Source organism: Myotis brandtii, unplaced genomic scaffold, assembly GCF_000412655.1.
Source record: "Myotis brandtii unplaced genomic scaffold, ASM41265v1 scaffold154, whole genome shotgun sequence".
NCBI classification, from domain to species: Eukaryota; Metazoa; Chordata; class Mammalia; order Chiroptera; family Vespertilionidae; genus Myotis; species Myotis brandtii.
In genome coordinates this window covers 8,065,960-8,078,247 of record NW_005355584.1, presented here as the reverse complement: position 1 = coordinate 8,078,247, position 12,288 = coordinate 8,065,960, and positions in this window count along the sequence as shown.

Sequence of the window (12,288 nt, the reverse complement as noted above, 5' to 3'; positions counted from 1 at the left end):
TAACTATGAAAATAATGTTATGGTTGGGCCACAACATGAGGAACTGTATTTAAAGGGCCAGAAGGTTGAGAACCACTGCTCTAGACTTTAACCTTTGGGGGAAGTCAGCTAACACTTCCACTTTGAAACATTTGTATTTTTTTTCCCTGTTCATAGCATGTGAGCCACCTGGTAGAGAGTTCAGATCCTTAACTTGCTCCTCAAGACACGTTCCAGTACTTTTTCAGAGAACATCTGCCCAGATGTCCTGTGTCTGACCTTCAGGGGTCTCCCCTGCTGCAAGGCCAGGGGTGGGACTCCCGTTCCCACTCTGATGTACAAATTGTTGGGCACTTAGCTACCACCCAGCTCTGCAGTCCTCAGGCTCACTGTTTCCTGTGCTCTGAAATGCCCGAGGTACTGTGTCAACTGCTCTGCCTCCATCCCCAGCCAGGGCCCTGGTGGATGCCCTCATCGCTGCCCAGCTGGCAAGACCCCTGCCCTGGAGTCTGTTTCCTACTCTGTCAGGTTGGGTCACAGAAGGAGAGAGTCTACTTCAAGTGAGTTATGAGGGGAGGGAAGGAAGCAGCAGGGCCCAGCTGGGCACTGACTTCCTCTACCCGAAGGGGAATCCTTTCCAACCCCTCCCACAGCAGTGAGCCTCCTGGGGGAGGTAGTTCCTGGCTGAGCAGGGGACAGAGGCAACCTCACAGCACGAAGGCAGAACTGAGACTGATGCAAAGTCCCCCTCACCCCCACTCCCCCCACCTCGGGAGCTGTGTGACCTCTCAGGGCCTCAATTCCCTGATCTGAAACTCAAGATAATTGTTACTCCTTCACTCCAAGGTGCCAGAGAGCACGGCACCCAATGGTTAGGGTGCTTTACCTGCTAAGCAAACAAACGAATATCCTCTCAAACCGTAAATTTGATTCTACAATACCAAAAGAAAGGACGGCGAACATTCCGGTGTAAGGGATACACTTTATCTAGAAGACATACTTTGCAGTTACAAAGAGGTCAGAAGCCCTTCATTAAAAATATATTGTCAGAAGAAAAGGCCCAATTATGGTTCACATGATATGAGTGATCGATATAATTAAGAAATGACCTCCCGATAAAAAGACTGACGGATGGTATATTCTAGCAGAATTGACATTGTATGGGCTGATTAAATATTTATCAAGCGTCAGCAGTGTGTGGGGCACGGTGTGTGGTGCTACCGGCTACACAAAATGCATTTCTGTTCCTCAGGAGCAGACTGAGGGCGGCAACTTGCCCAGTGGAAAGCCGATGTGGTCGCTGCCACCCCGAGGCAGGGCAGTGGGCTCTGAGATTCTGTACCCGGTGCTCCAGCTGAAATATTCAGGGGAAATCATTTAATTAAATATCAGTCATATCATCTTCTAACTTTGCTTTGTTCAAAAATACAGACTCTGTCCTTGTGGGCCACTTGGGAGGGTTACGGAATTCACTGCCACAGCCTGGATGTGAAAGTGGGAGTGGAAGGAGCAAGTCAATTAGATTTTTGGGAAACATCTCAAGTTGCTTCTAACAGCAGGGAGCGTGAGGCAGAGCCATGTCCTGTGTGGGTCAGGACAGCCAACGTTGCTGCTGTGAGGGTCATCCGGGTAGCATCTTCCTTACAACCCGGCGGTGGGGCTCAGGGGTGGGGCTGCCTCCATCGTGGGGGCTGCAGCTTCAACACGAGACCTCCGTAGGCCCCTGGGTCCTGTTCATTAGGCAGCTAATGAGCATCACACAAGACGTATAGGGAAGCCAGGGGGCAACAGCCACGACGTAGCGTCCACAGTTCAAGGGCAAAACCCCAGACACGCAGATCCAAGCCGAAGCAGATGTCGTCCAGGGGATTGGTAAGAACCAGAGGGTCCCAGGCTGCCCCCTAACAGCCCACAGGGTGGGACAGGCAGGCAGGAGCTCTGTCCCAGAGCGTCCATTCGTGGGGCATGCATGTGGGGTGACAATTCCAAAGAAAGTTTCCAAAAACAGTCGGGGATTCATTCATCAAAACTTTGCCACCTCTTTCCCTTGGAGACAACATGGACAAGGGTCTCCAATGTAGACACGGATACGCTGTTTACAACACGAAGACGTTTGGGCCACAACTGCACACTATGGCTCGCCATTGGCCGAGTGGAAGTCTCTCCTCCTGGCAGCTCCTGTGTCCCCCTCCCTGCTGAGGCCCCAGCTACAACAAGCAGACACACTTGCTTTCTGTCCCCCCTTCGCAGCCCTTCTAAGGAGGAGGCCTGCTCCAGCCGGCGTGCATTTTGGGTGACACACCCTGCATCCCTTTTTCTGGGATCTCAAGGTCAATGCAGAAACCTGAGATGGCGGTTGTCCTCCGGGGACGGTTATGGAAATAAAATGTCTAGCTCACAGAGTTCTCTCAGCACCGGGGAGAAATGCTAAATAAATAGAAATAAATAAATAAGTCCGAAAAAAGTAACTCACAAACATTTTTGCAAATCTAAAGTGTGTGAGCTATTGTGTCCTCAGGGGATAGAATTAACTCGCACAATGATAATTTATATTTTATGGGAGTTTTTATTTTTATACACCTGCTTTTCGGTGCAATTCATGAAAAAACATGTTGATATGGAGGCAGCTGCACCGCTGCAGAATTCATAATCCTGACTGGGGGACGTCCCCTCGACGGGCACGTCTCCTTTATGCTCGCTCCAGCAATTCAGACAAAAGTGCAGGTTATAAACAGCTAATAAAACTTCCCCCATTTGTTCGTTGGGTGCATTTTCTTCCCAGGCAGTGGAGCCAGAGAGCACCTGCTGGCTCAGAAGAATTCTGTTGTTGGGGGCAGTTTGTCCGTCCATTTGACGGCACAACCTGGTGTGGCTCACCTCAGGCAGGTCTGGGCAATCAGACGACGGGAGTTGGGCTAACACTGAGAGGACGTCCAGGTCCCAAGTCTGACGTGTGGGCAGCACCCTGTGCTGGTTCCGGGAGGGTGTGGCCACCTTGCCAGGAAGGCGGAAAGTCTGTGGACTCGGGGTCAGGCGGCACCTGCGGCAACGACTCAGCTCCGGGGCTGTCGGGCAAAAGCAGGCCCAGGGTCGTCTGTGCTCCAGTTATGGGGCCGGAAATTGGAATGTTGTGTCGTTTTCACATGTCAGGGCGTATTGTGTTTCTTCCCCCCCCCCCCAAACCATTTTGGTTCACAGGCTGTACAAGAGGAGGCGGTGGCAGGACTGGGCGTGTGGGCTGCACTGTGGGGATCCCTGGTCAGCACGCGGCTCCCAATCTGCCTCCGGTCCTTGGTGTGGCTGTGCCCCGGTTTGCGGGACCCTGGGTCCTCCTCTGGGATGAGGAGTGTGCCATCGACACCCAGGGCTCCATGAGGATCCAGTGAGGCCGTGTGTGCAGGGCCCTGGAGGCACGTGCCACCTTCATCGTTGTTACTGTGAGCCGACGGCATTCATTATATTCCCTCACTCAGCTGGAAATTAATGAGCTTCCCCAATTTAAACACGTTGGCTGCCAGGTATGCAGCTTCCCCTAACCCAGGGTGGAGCCAGGCAGGGACCTGGTTACTCTTTCCTCTCTCAAACGGCTCGCCCAGCCTGCGTGGGTGCGTGGGTGGGGTCTGCTGCTCTCTGAAACCCTCGAACTGATTCTCAGGTGCTGGTCTTGCTGTCTTTGAGGCCTGTGGGGAGGATGCTCAGGGTCAGGAGCCTGCTGATTTCTGGGGATCCTGACTCCTCCATGACTGAAGCAGAAGGGCCAGCCCCAGGAGGACAGGGAGCAGCCAGCAGGGCCGCATCCTTCTGGGTGTGCCTGTGTCAGGGACAGGCCAAGGGATGGGGACAGCGTTTGGGCTCTAAGGTGTGGAGTTCAGCAGGAAGTGCCCAATATTCCGAAGGTTTTACTACCCGAAAGGCAGAGACCATTCGATGTTTAAATCTTTATCTCTCTTTATCCACCCCCGCCTCCAACGCACACTTGCAGTGCCTGGCTTGTCCATAAGCATCTAACATTTCACTGGGAAGGAAGAAAATAGTTGTAAGAAAGGAAATAGCGTTGTCAGTGAGCTGGGTGGTCCAGGCGGTCAGGTCCCGGTCTCACCTGTGCCGGGGAATCAGTCAGTTAACCAGTCTCAAGAGCTGGGACTACAGCATGAGGCCTCCAGGGGGTAAACAGTGCATTCTGACCTCTGTTTTCAGAAAGATAAGGATTCACGCAACTGTAGGAATTTTTGAAGAGGCTCAAGAAGCCAGAGACCTGCCCTGACTGGGTTGGCTCAGTGGATAGAGCGTCAGCCTGTGGACTGAAGGGTCCCAGGTTCTATTCCAGTCAAGGGCATGTACCTTGGTTGCAGGCACATCCCCAGTGGGGGGTGTGCAGGAGGCAGCTGATCGATGTTTCTAACTCTCTATTCCTCTCCCTTCCTCTCTGTAAAAAATCAATAAAATATTTTAAAAAAAAGAAGCCAGAGACATGAGGGACTTGCTGAAGGTCAGTCACACTGCTCATCACAAATAAATAAATAATTTTATTTATTTTAAAATTAAATTAAATTTATTTAAGCTATAAAAAAATGATTCACCCATTTACCCCCCTCACCACCCCTCGCCCATCCCAAAATCTTTGGCAACCAGCAATCTGTTCTCTGTACCTATGAGCTTGTTTGTTTGTTTATTTATTTATTTAAATATATTTTAATTGAATTCAGAGAGGAAGGGAGAGGGAGAAAGAGATAGAAGCATCAATGATGAGAGAGAATCATTGATCCACTGCCTCCTGCACGCCTCCTACTGTGGATTGAGCTGGAAACCTGGGCATGTGTCCTTGACCAGAATCAAACCTGGGACCCTTCAGTCTGCAGGCTGATGCTCTATCCACTAAGCCAAACTGGCTAGGGCTATGAGCTTGCTTTTTGTTATATATAAAATATATGTATAGGTATTTTAGAGCCCACATATAAGTGAAATCATATGGTACTTGTCTTTGTCTGACTTATCTCACTTAGCATAATACTCTCCATCAATGATGGCGAACCTTTTGAGCTCGGCATGTCAGCATTTTGAAAAACCCTAACTTAACTCTGGTGCCGTGTCACATGTAGAAATTTTTTGAAATTTGCAACCATAGTAAAACAAAGATTTATATTTTTGATATTTATTTTATATATTTAAATGCCATTTAACAAAGAAAAATCAACCAAAAAAATGAGTTCGTGTGTCACCTCTGACACGCGTGTCATAGGTTCGCCATCACTGCTCTAGGTCCACCCATGTTGTCACAAATGGTAAGATTTCCTTCTTTTTATGGCCAGGTAATATTCCATGGTAAATATGCACCACTTCTTTATCCAATGATCTGTTGATGGACACTTAGGTTGCTTTCTTACCTTGGTTTTTATAAATAATGCCACAATGAACACAGGGCTGCATATGTCTTTTTGAGTTAGTGTTTTTGTTTTCTTCAGATAAATCAACAGAAGTGGTATTGTTGGGTTATATGGTAGTTATATTTTTAATTTTTTGATGAAACTCCATACTGCTTTCCACAGTGGCTGCACCAGCAGTGTACTAGGGTTCCCTTTTCCCCACATTCTCACCAGCACTTGTTGTGTATTGATTTATTGATGGTAGCCATTCTGACAGATGTGAGGTGATATCTCATTGTCATTTTAATTTGCATTTCTCTGATGATCAGTGACGTTGAGCATCTTTTAATATGTCTATTGGCCATCTGTATGTCCACTTTAGAAAGATGTTTATTTTTGCTATTATTGCTTTTGCCTTTGATGCCATATTAACAGAAATCATTACCAAGACCAATGTCAAGGAGCTAACCACCCCTGCTTTCTTCTGGCAATTTTATGGTTTCAAGTCTTACATTCAAGTCTTTAATCCATTTTGAGTTAATTTTTGTTATGGTGTGAGACGGCGGTCCAGTTTCATTCTTTTGCATATGGCTGTTCAATTTTCCCAGCACCATTTATTTAAGAGGTTGTCCTTTCCCCCAGTGAATATTCTTTCCCCCCCCCATAAATTAATTGACTCTATTTCCGTGGGTTTATTTCTATTCTATTGATCTCTGTGTCTATTTTATGGCACCATCATCACTTTATTCCATTTTATTTAATGACAGGCCTGAAACACAGCAATAGTAATTTTATAATGTCAGGCGAGGAAATAGAAGTAACAGGTTGTCTGGGATGATGAACACACTTTTGCCTACTTGTTTAATGTCTTTATCTTATTTCTAAACTGTAACATTAATATCACAATCAAGGAGAATTTTACATAGGAGGTCTCTTTCAGGCTGGAGACCGACATCAGCTCTTTACTCAGATTCTGTCTCTGCCAAATTAACGTGGGGGATGGGTCATAAAAAACACACTCTAAGTTACTGTTCTGGTGCAAAATTTTTACTTTTCAGGACAAGTTAAGGCAAGACAAATGTGCAAACAAAAAGACTAAAGCTCAACCTTTTCTTTCAGAAGACACAGAGGAGATCCACTGGGAGGATTAGAGATTAGAATCTGAGCCCAGTGTCCTACCGAGCTCTGGAAATAAATGAGCCCAGCGACTGCCCAGCTCAGACCCCTGGTCCCCCAGATCCAAGCGCTGCCCCTCGGCGGCTCGGTCAGGAGCTGCTGGACCCAAGAGCCCGGGAGGCTGTGCCGAGCCAGCCTCAGGACCCCACGGTTCCTGTTTGCAGCTCCGTGTCCAGCAGAGATGGAGGCCTGGGGCAGATGTGAGTTCCCACCAACTGGCTATCAAAGGATCACAACTTCTCCCCTTCCCAAGAAAAACACAGTGTTATTATATATTTCAATTCCCTAATGTGTGACCCGCAGCCGTATCATCTTACGGAGGATGAATAGAAGAGTCGGGGGTGGGGGCCGCGTGGTCAGTGTTCTCATATCCCCCCTGCCAGCCATGACATCATCCAGCCACTCTCTAAGAGGATTTTCAGCAGGCTTGGCTTCGTTATTAAAATAGTAATTAATTTTTTCCTCTTCACAAAACCCAGGGGCCTTCAGATGGAGGCCTCGGGAGCGAGGGCAATCTCCTTTTGAAAGTGGCCTTTCTGGAGCCCGTAATCGGCTCTGCGGCTCAGAGTACACATGTTCCTCCGTAAATGTGATTAAAGAGCTGCACAAAAACCCCCTTGCAGAAAATTAATTCAGTTTCCAGAATAAAAAGTTTGATAAAGTTGTGCAATGCTCCAATGACAACACATAATAGCGGGCCCCAGTCTTATCCCCTTGAAGGATAAGTGAATGGCCAGAGAGGTCTGGTGGTTCCCAGAGCAAAAACATCTGCTGCAGCTCATTCACTTTAGCTTTTGATTGTAAAATTCATTAGCCATATTGGGCGGTGGTCGTTCCAGCTTCACAGGCCGGGCGCCCGTGTCCTCCTCCTGCTCCAGACGGGTGACATGGGTCCTCGCAGAGATCCTGGAGGGGCTGTACCTGTGGTGGCTGGTGCTGTCCTCTCTGCCTCGGGCTCCGTGTCCAGGGAGGCTGTGCACTGCGGGGCTGAGACTTGGGCAAGGTCCCTGCCTGTTACTTACTGGTCACTGAACTTCTCTAGACCTCAGTGTTCTGCTGCATAAAGTAAGAGCAATTATGTCTCCTTTTGGGCATTATCATGAGGATTCACTAAATAACACATCTGAGGGTTTAGTGCTGTTCCTGGAAACGAGTAGAGAATCAGGAACTGGTAGGAAGTGTCTCCAGGTGTATGGGCTCGGTGTTGGAGGGTGCGAGAGAGGACACAGTGGGGGCCCCGCTGGGAACGGAACCTGCCCCATCCTGAAGCAGGTGGGGGAGGGTCCCCCAGAGCTCTGGTCCACCTGGAATTTCAGACAGAACCTTACCAGGAAATAAGGTCTTTGCAAACTTAATTAGTTAAGGATCTCGAGTCCTGCATTTTAGCTCTAAATCTAATGACTGGTGTTCTTGTCAGAAGTTTAAAGACACAGAGACCCAGGGAAGAAACCAGGGAAGGACAGAGAGGACGGAGAGAGACTAGATGGCGTGGCCACAAGCCAGAGGATGCTGGGGGCCACCAGGAGCTGGACCAGGCAGGAAGGACCCTCCCTGGGGCCTCAGGAGAGAGCACAGCCCTGCAGACGCCCAGATTTCAGACTTCTGGTCTCCAGACCAGGAGAGAAGAAGTTAGTATGGAGATGGGGCTGGAGGCGGACACTGGCTCCTCCCTCCTGCGCTCAGGATGCTATGGGGGCAGCTCCCTCCGCCAGAGAAGGAAGGACAGCATGACGTGATGGACCATAGATGGTCATGGTGTTATTTATGCTGGAGTGTATGTATCATGTATGTGTTGTTGATCTAAACTAGAAGATCCCAAGTCCAGGTGTGTGGATACGTCCCAGGGGTCCCATCAGATACTGGCTTAGAATTTTCACCTGGCATTTTTTCCAGGCCGTTAGGACAGGAAAATGATCCCAGCTGCTTGTTACATAGCAGACCAGGGCCCGGCCAGCTGGTCGTTAACCAGGAAGTATTTACTGAGCACCTTTTCTGGTGGGGGCGAGGATACAGAGAAGTGTAAAGATATAATTCCTCTCTGGAAGGATCTTAAGAACAAATCACTTCGTAGCCTCCAGCTTCAGCGTCCACACGTGGAGACAATAAAACTCTGACCTGCCGGCTTCCGAGGGCTGTGCTTCAGCTCAGCAATCCCTCATCAGTGCCTCCTGTGGGTGGACAAGGCACCTTGCTCTCCATCAGGTGTCGGTGGGTATGGAAGGGCCCTCAGGGAGGTGACCAGGTGGGGGAATCCATGGAGGGGTTCCCAGTGTGAGCCTGAGTGGTGAGGACAGGCAGGTGGCCCCCTAGAACTAGAGCTCAGGAGACACAGGTAAGAGGGCCGAGCCCCTGCCTCAGTGGTCCTGGTGTCACTCTGCGACTGGTATGGCTTTGACCCCTGAAGGCTGTTTTTCGTTCCCGTCCCCAAGGACTAGCTGAATCTCCCTAATGGGGGCTTGGACTGAAGGGAGTATTGAGCAGATTTCATTAGAATGTCTGGGTCATGGGGGGTCTCTGAACTGGTTCTCCTGCAACAGTGTGAATGGGGGAGGGGGCCTGTGGCCGCTTTGCTCAGACCCTGCCCGACGTGGCATCTGGAAGGCACTTGGGAGGGTGTAGGAGTGTCCCGAGGCCACCTTAACAAGTGGGTGGTTCCTGCACCAGATGGAGGCCAGTGTCGGAAACCAGGACGCTGGTCAGCCCACGCCTGCGTCCTCATGAGGCAGCTGGGTGAGGTTTCCCGCGGGGTCAGTGGTATGGAGCGTGGTGCCTCCTACACAGTAAACACTTAATCAGCATTATTCATTATATTAAGTTGTTATTATTACGTGACTACAAGTCATCCACATTTAAGTCTGAAAACTCCTAAGCTCCTCTTAGTTGTGGTACACATGCAGCGAAATTAATTTGCTTACACCTACTAATACTTTATTCCCTCTCCTTAAAGGGATGTGAACCTGGGTCGGACTCTAATCCTGCCGTGAGCCGGAGGCCAGCACAGGCCAGTCCCTCGGCAGCCCTCTGGCCCCAGCAGCCCCTCGGCTCCGGCAGGTCCGGGAGGCTAATGGCTCAATTACTTGTGGGGGGAGATGAAAGGCCAGGAAATGGCTGTCGTGGCCCAAGAGGAAATATTTGTAGGAAAAGGCGCATGGCAGCAAATAAAGTGCTAATTAATGTCCAGTTCCCGCGTTGATGCAGGGACCACAGTCGTAGGCTTCGGGCTCCGTGGAGTCTGTGGCTCCGTGGAGTCTGTGACCTGCAGCAAAGGTGTCCCCACCTTTCGCACACAGGCTGCGGAAGGTGGGCCCCAGGTTCTGCCCCGAAGCTTCGGAGTTTATGTTTCGGTTCCCTGTCTGCTAGGGAGCTCTGCCCCCTGTGATGTGTAATGGCACACTTGCTGTCCCTCTCTAACCTGGATCCCCCTAACCTGGAGCCTGCCCGGGGGCGGATGGGCTGGGAGGGCTCGCAGGGGGCAGCCTCGGGAAGGGAGGGACTCTGACCTTTGCACTTGAATGAACGGGTCCTGGGACTCCTCAACAAACAGGGCGAAAAGTTGGTATTTTAAAGAAAACAACGAGTGAGTCAGTATTTTCCTTCCCTCTCTGTGCCATCCTTTCTCTGGAGGTGACAGATGTGGGCAGGGCTGGTGGTTTGGTCAGCAGGACAAGGCGGAGGTGAGTGTGCCACTTTTATGTATAACACATGCATGCTTTGCATTTGAACGGTCATAAACCCATGCTTTTTTTTAAAAAAAAATTAAATTGCATTTTGATTCAAATATGAAGTGGAACAGACACAGAATCTGAAAAGGCTGTATTCCTTCAAATCACGAGATTGATGCTCGAGTTGTCATAGTCACTCCTGCAGGCAGGCTGAGTCCTGTCCCGAGGAAAAGGAGTCCAGCCCAGAGAGAAAGCTGCCGGAGGCCATACTTATTACCTGAAACCCCTAACCAGCTGTACCTGGACCCTTGTGGACCAGTGTTCAGAATTTGGAGGTCACATGATAAAACATCAAGCTTTATCTTCTCACCTGCTAAATCCTTACTTCTGTTTAGCAAGAATATGCTTCCAGCTCAGTGCGGACACAGCTATGTGATCTCGCAGTTGGTGCGTATCTAAGTGTGTCACTAAAAGAACAAAGCGAGGGCCTCCATTAACCAGGGATGTCACGGCGACCGATTATTTCTGGATTGCACTCTGGGATGCACATCCTTCCGTGGAGTTTTGGGGAGCTGCGGATGACTGAGTGCCAGAAATAATCATCTGACAGGAAGCTTTTGTGAGTCTGACCAAATGAACGTTGAAGAGGAGGATTCAGGGGAGTGGATGCTCCTGTTCAGGAATGCATCTCCTTCAGAGTGTAAATGACAGGAAATTGCTCGTTACACCCGTAATCAAATTTCAAGTTTCATAGGATTGAACATGCACACAGACACTCTTAAGATGACACCAGAAATATGGCTTCCATCAGCAAGAGGCAAGACGTTAGAGCGAGTCTTGCCTCTCGTTGCCCTGGACCAGAGGCTGGGGGACGAGGCTCCGGAGCTCCTGGGGCCACAGATGCGATGCTTCTGATGGGAAGTCCCGCCTTGGAGAAGTGATTTGGGTATTTTCACAACTTGCTTCCTGCAGAGTCTTGTGTGAAATAATGTGGGAATAAAGTCTCAAAGCAAAGATTGTGAGAGCAAATGGGTCACCTGGCTGCTTGGAACATCTGGATGGGGAGGGTCGTCCTGCAGGAGCGAAAGCCACGGCAACTGCGCTCTCTCTGTGTGAGCTTCGCCAAATCTGACGTTTCACAGGAAACCGTCTCCTCTGTCCTCTCTACAACCGCAACCTGCCAGAGTGAACCCTCCTCGAATGACTGTCTCCTTAGCCAGCCGCAGGTGAGGGAGGCCCGGAAGCCACAGGTGCTCCTGCGGGCTGGTCTGTGGGGTCTTCCCTGTAGGAAACCAGGTAAGGGGCTGGCGGGAGGGTGCCCTGTCCCTGCCCAGCAGTGGGCATGGCTTCATTTTATCTCATCATTTGTACTATAAGGTGTTTTTACTAGAAGGTTTTCATCTCGCCATGCGGTCAGCTTGCTGTCCTCAGCCTATTTGATTTCCAACTGCATTTCGGATGGTTCCTCACCCCCTCCTTCTTGAAACACGTTCTTCCTATTGCACGAGGACTTGCCCAAGGGTGTTCCTCTCGGCCCCTTCAATGCCCTTTGCTGGTGCCTCCACTGACTGCACTGGGAGTGGTGGATTCGGGGCCACCCTCTTTCTTCTGCGCCTTCCATTTCCCTCCACCATCTGTCGGCTCCTTGGCTTAAAATCCTGCATACACGTGTGCTCCGCGTAACTAAAGTTACAGTGGAGCACGTCTGGGTGCTTATGGATGGGGCAGCAATTTTGGGGTGAATAGTAAAATAATGGCAGTGTAATCTGTAACTTACTAAATGTTTAATGCATACAATTTATATTTCAGGCCTTTACTTTAACAAAAACCACTTATTTTGTTACAATCACAATTGCCACACACTTTGTCTTGCAGTGACTAATAAATGACTGGAGCAGGCGTCAGGGATCCCAGGACTAGACGCTGCTTTTGTAAATAAAGTTTGAGTGGAATGCAACCCGGCCCGTTTCATAGCATCTCATACAAGCACAGCGTAAAGACAGGCGTTTAAAGAAAGAAGAGCACTTACTTCGTCCCCAGACCTTTCTCAGGTGGCGCCTTCACGGGCTCTCTTCAACAATGCGGGGGGGGGGGGGGGGGGGGGAGGA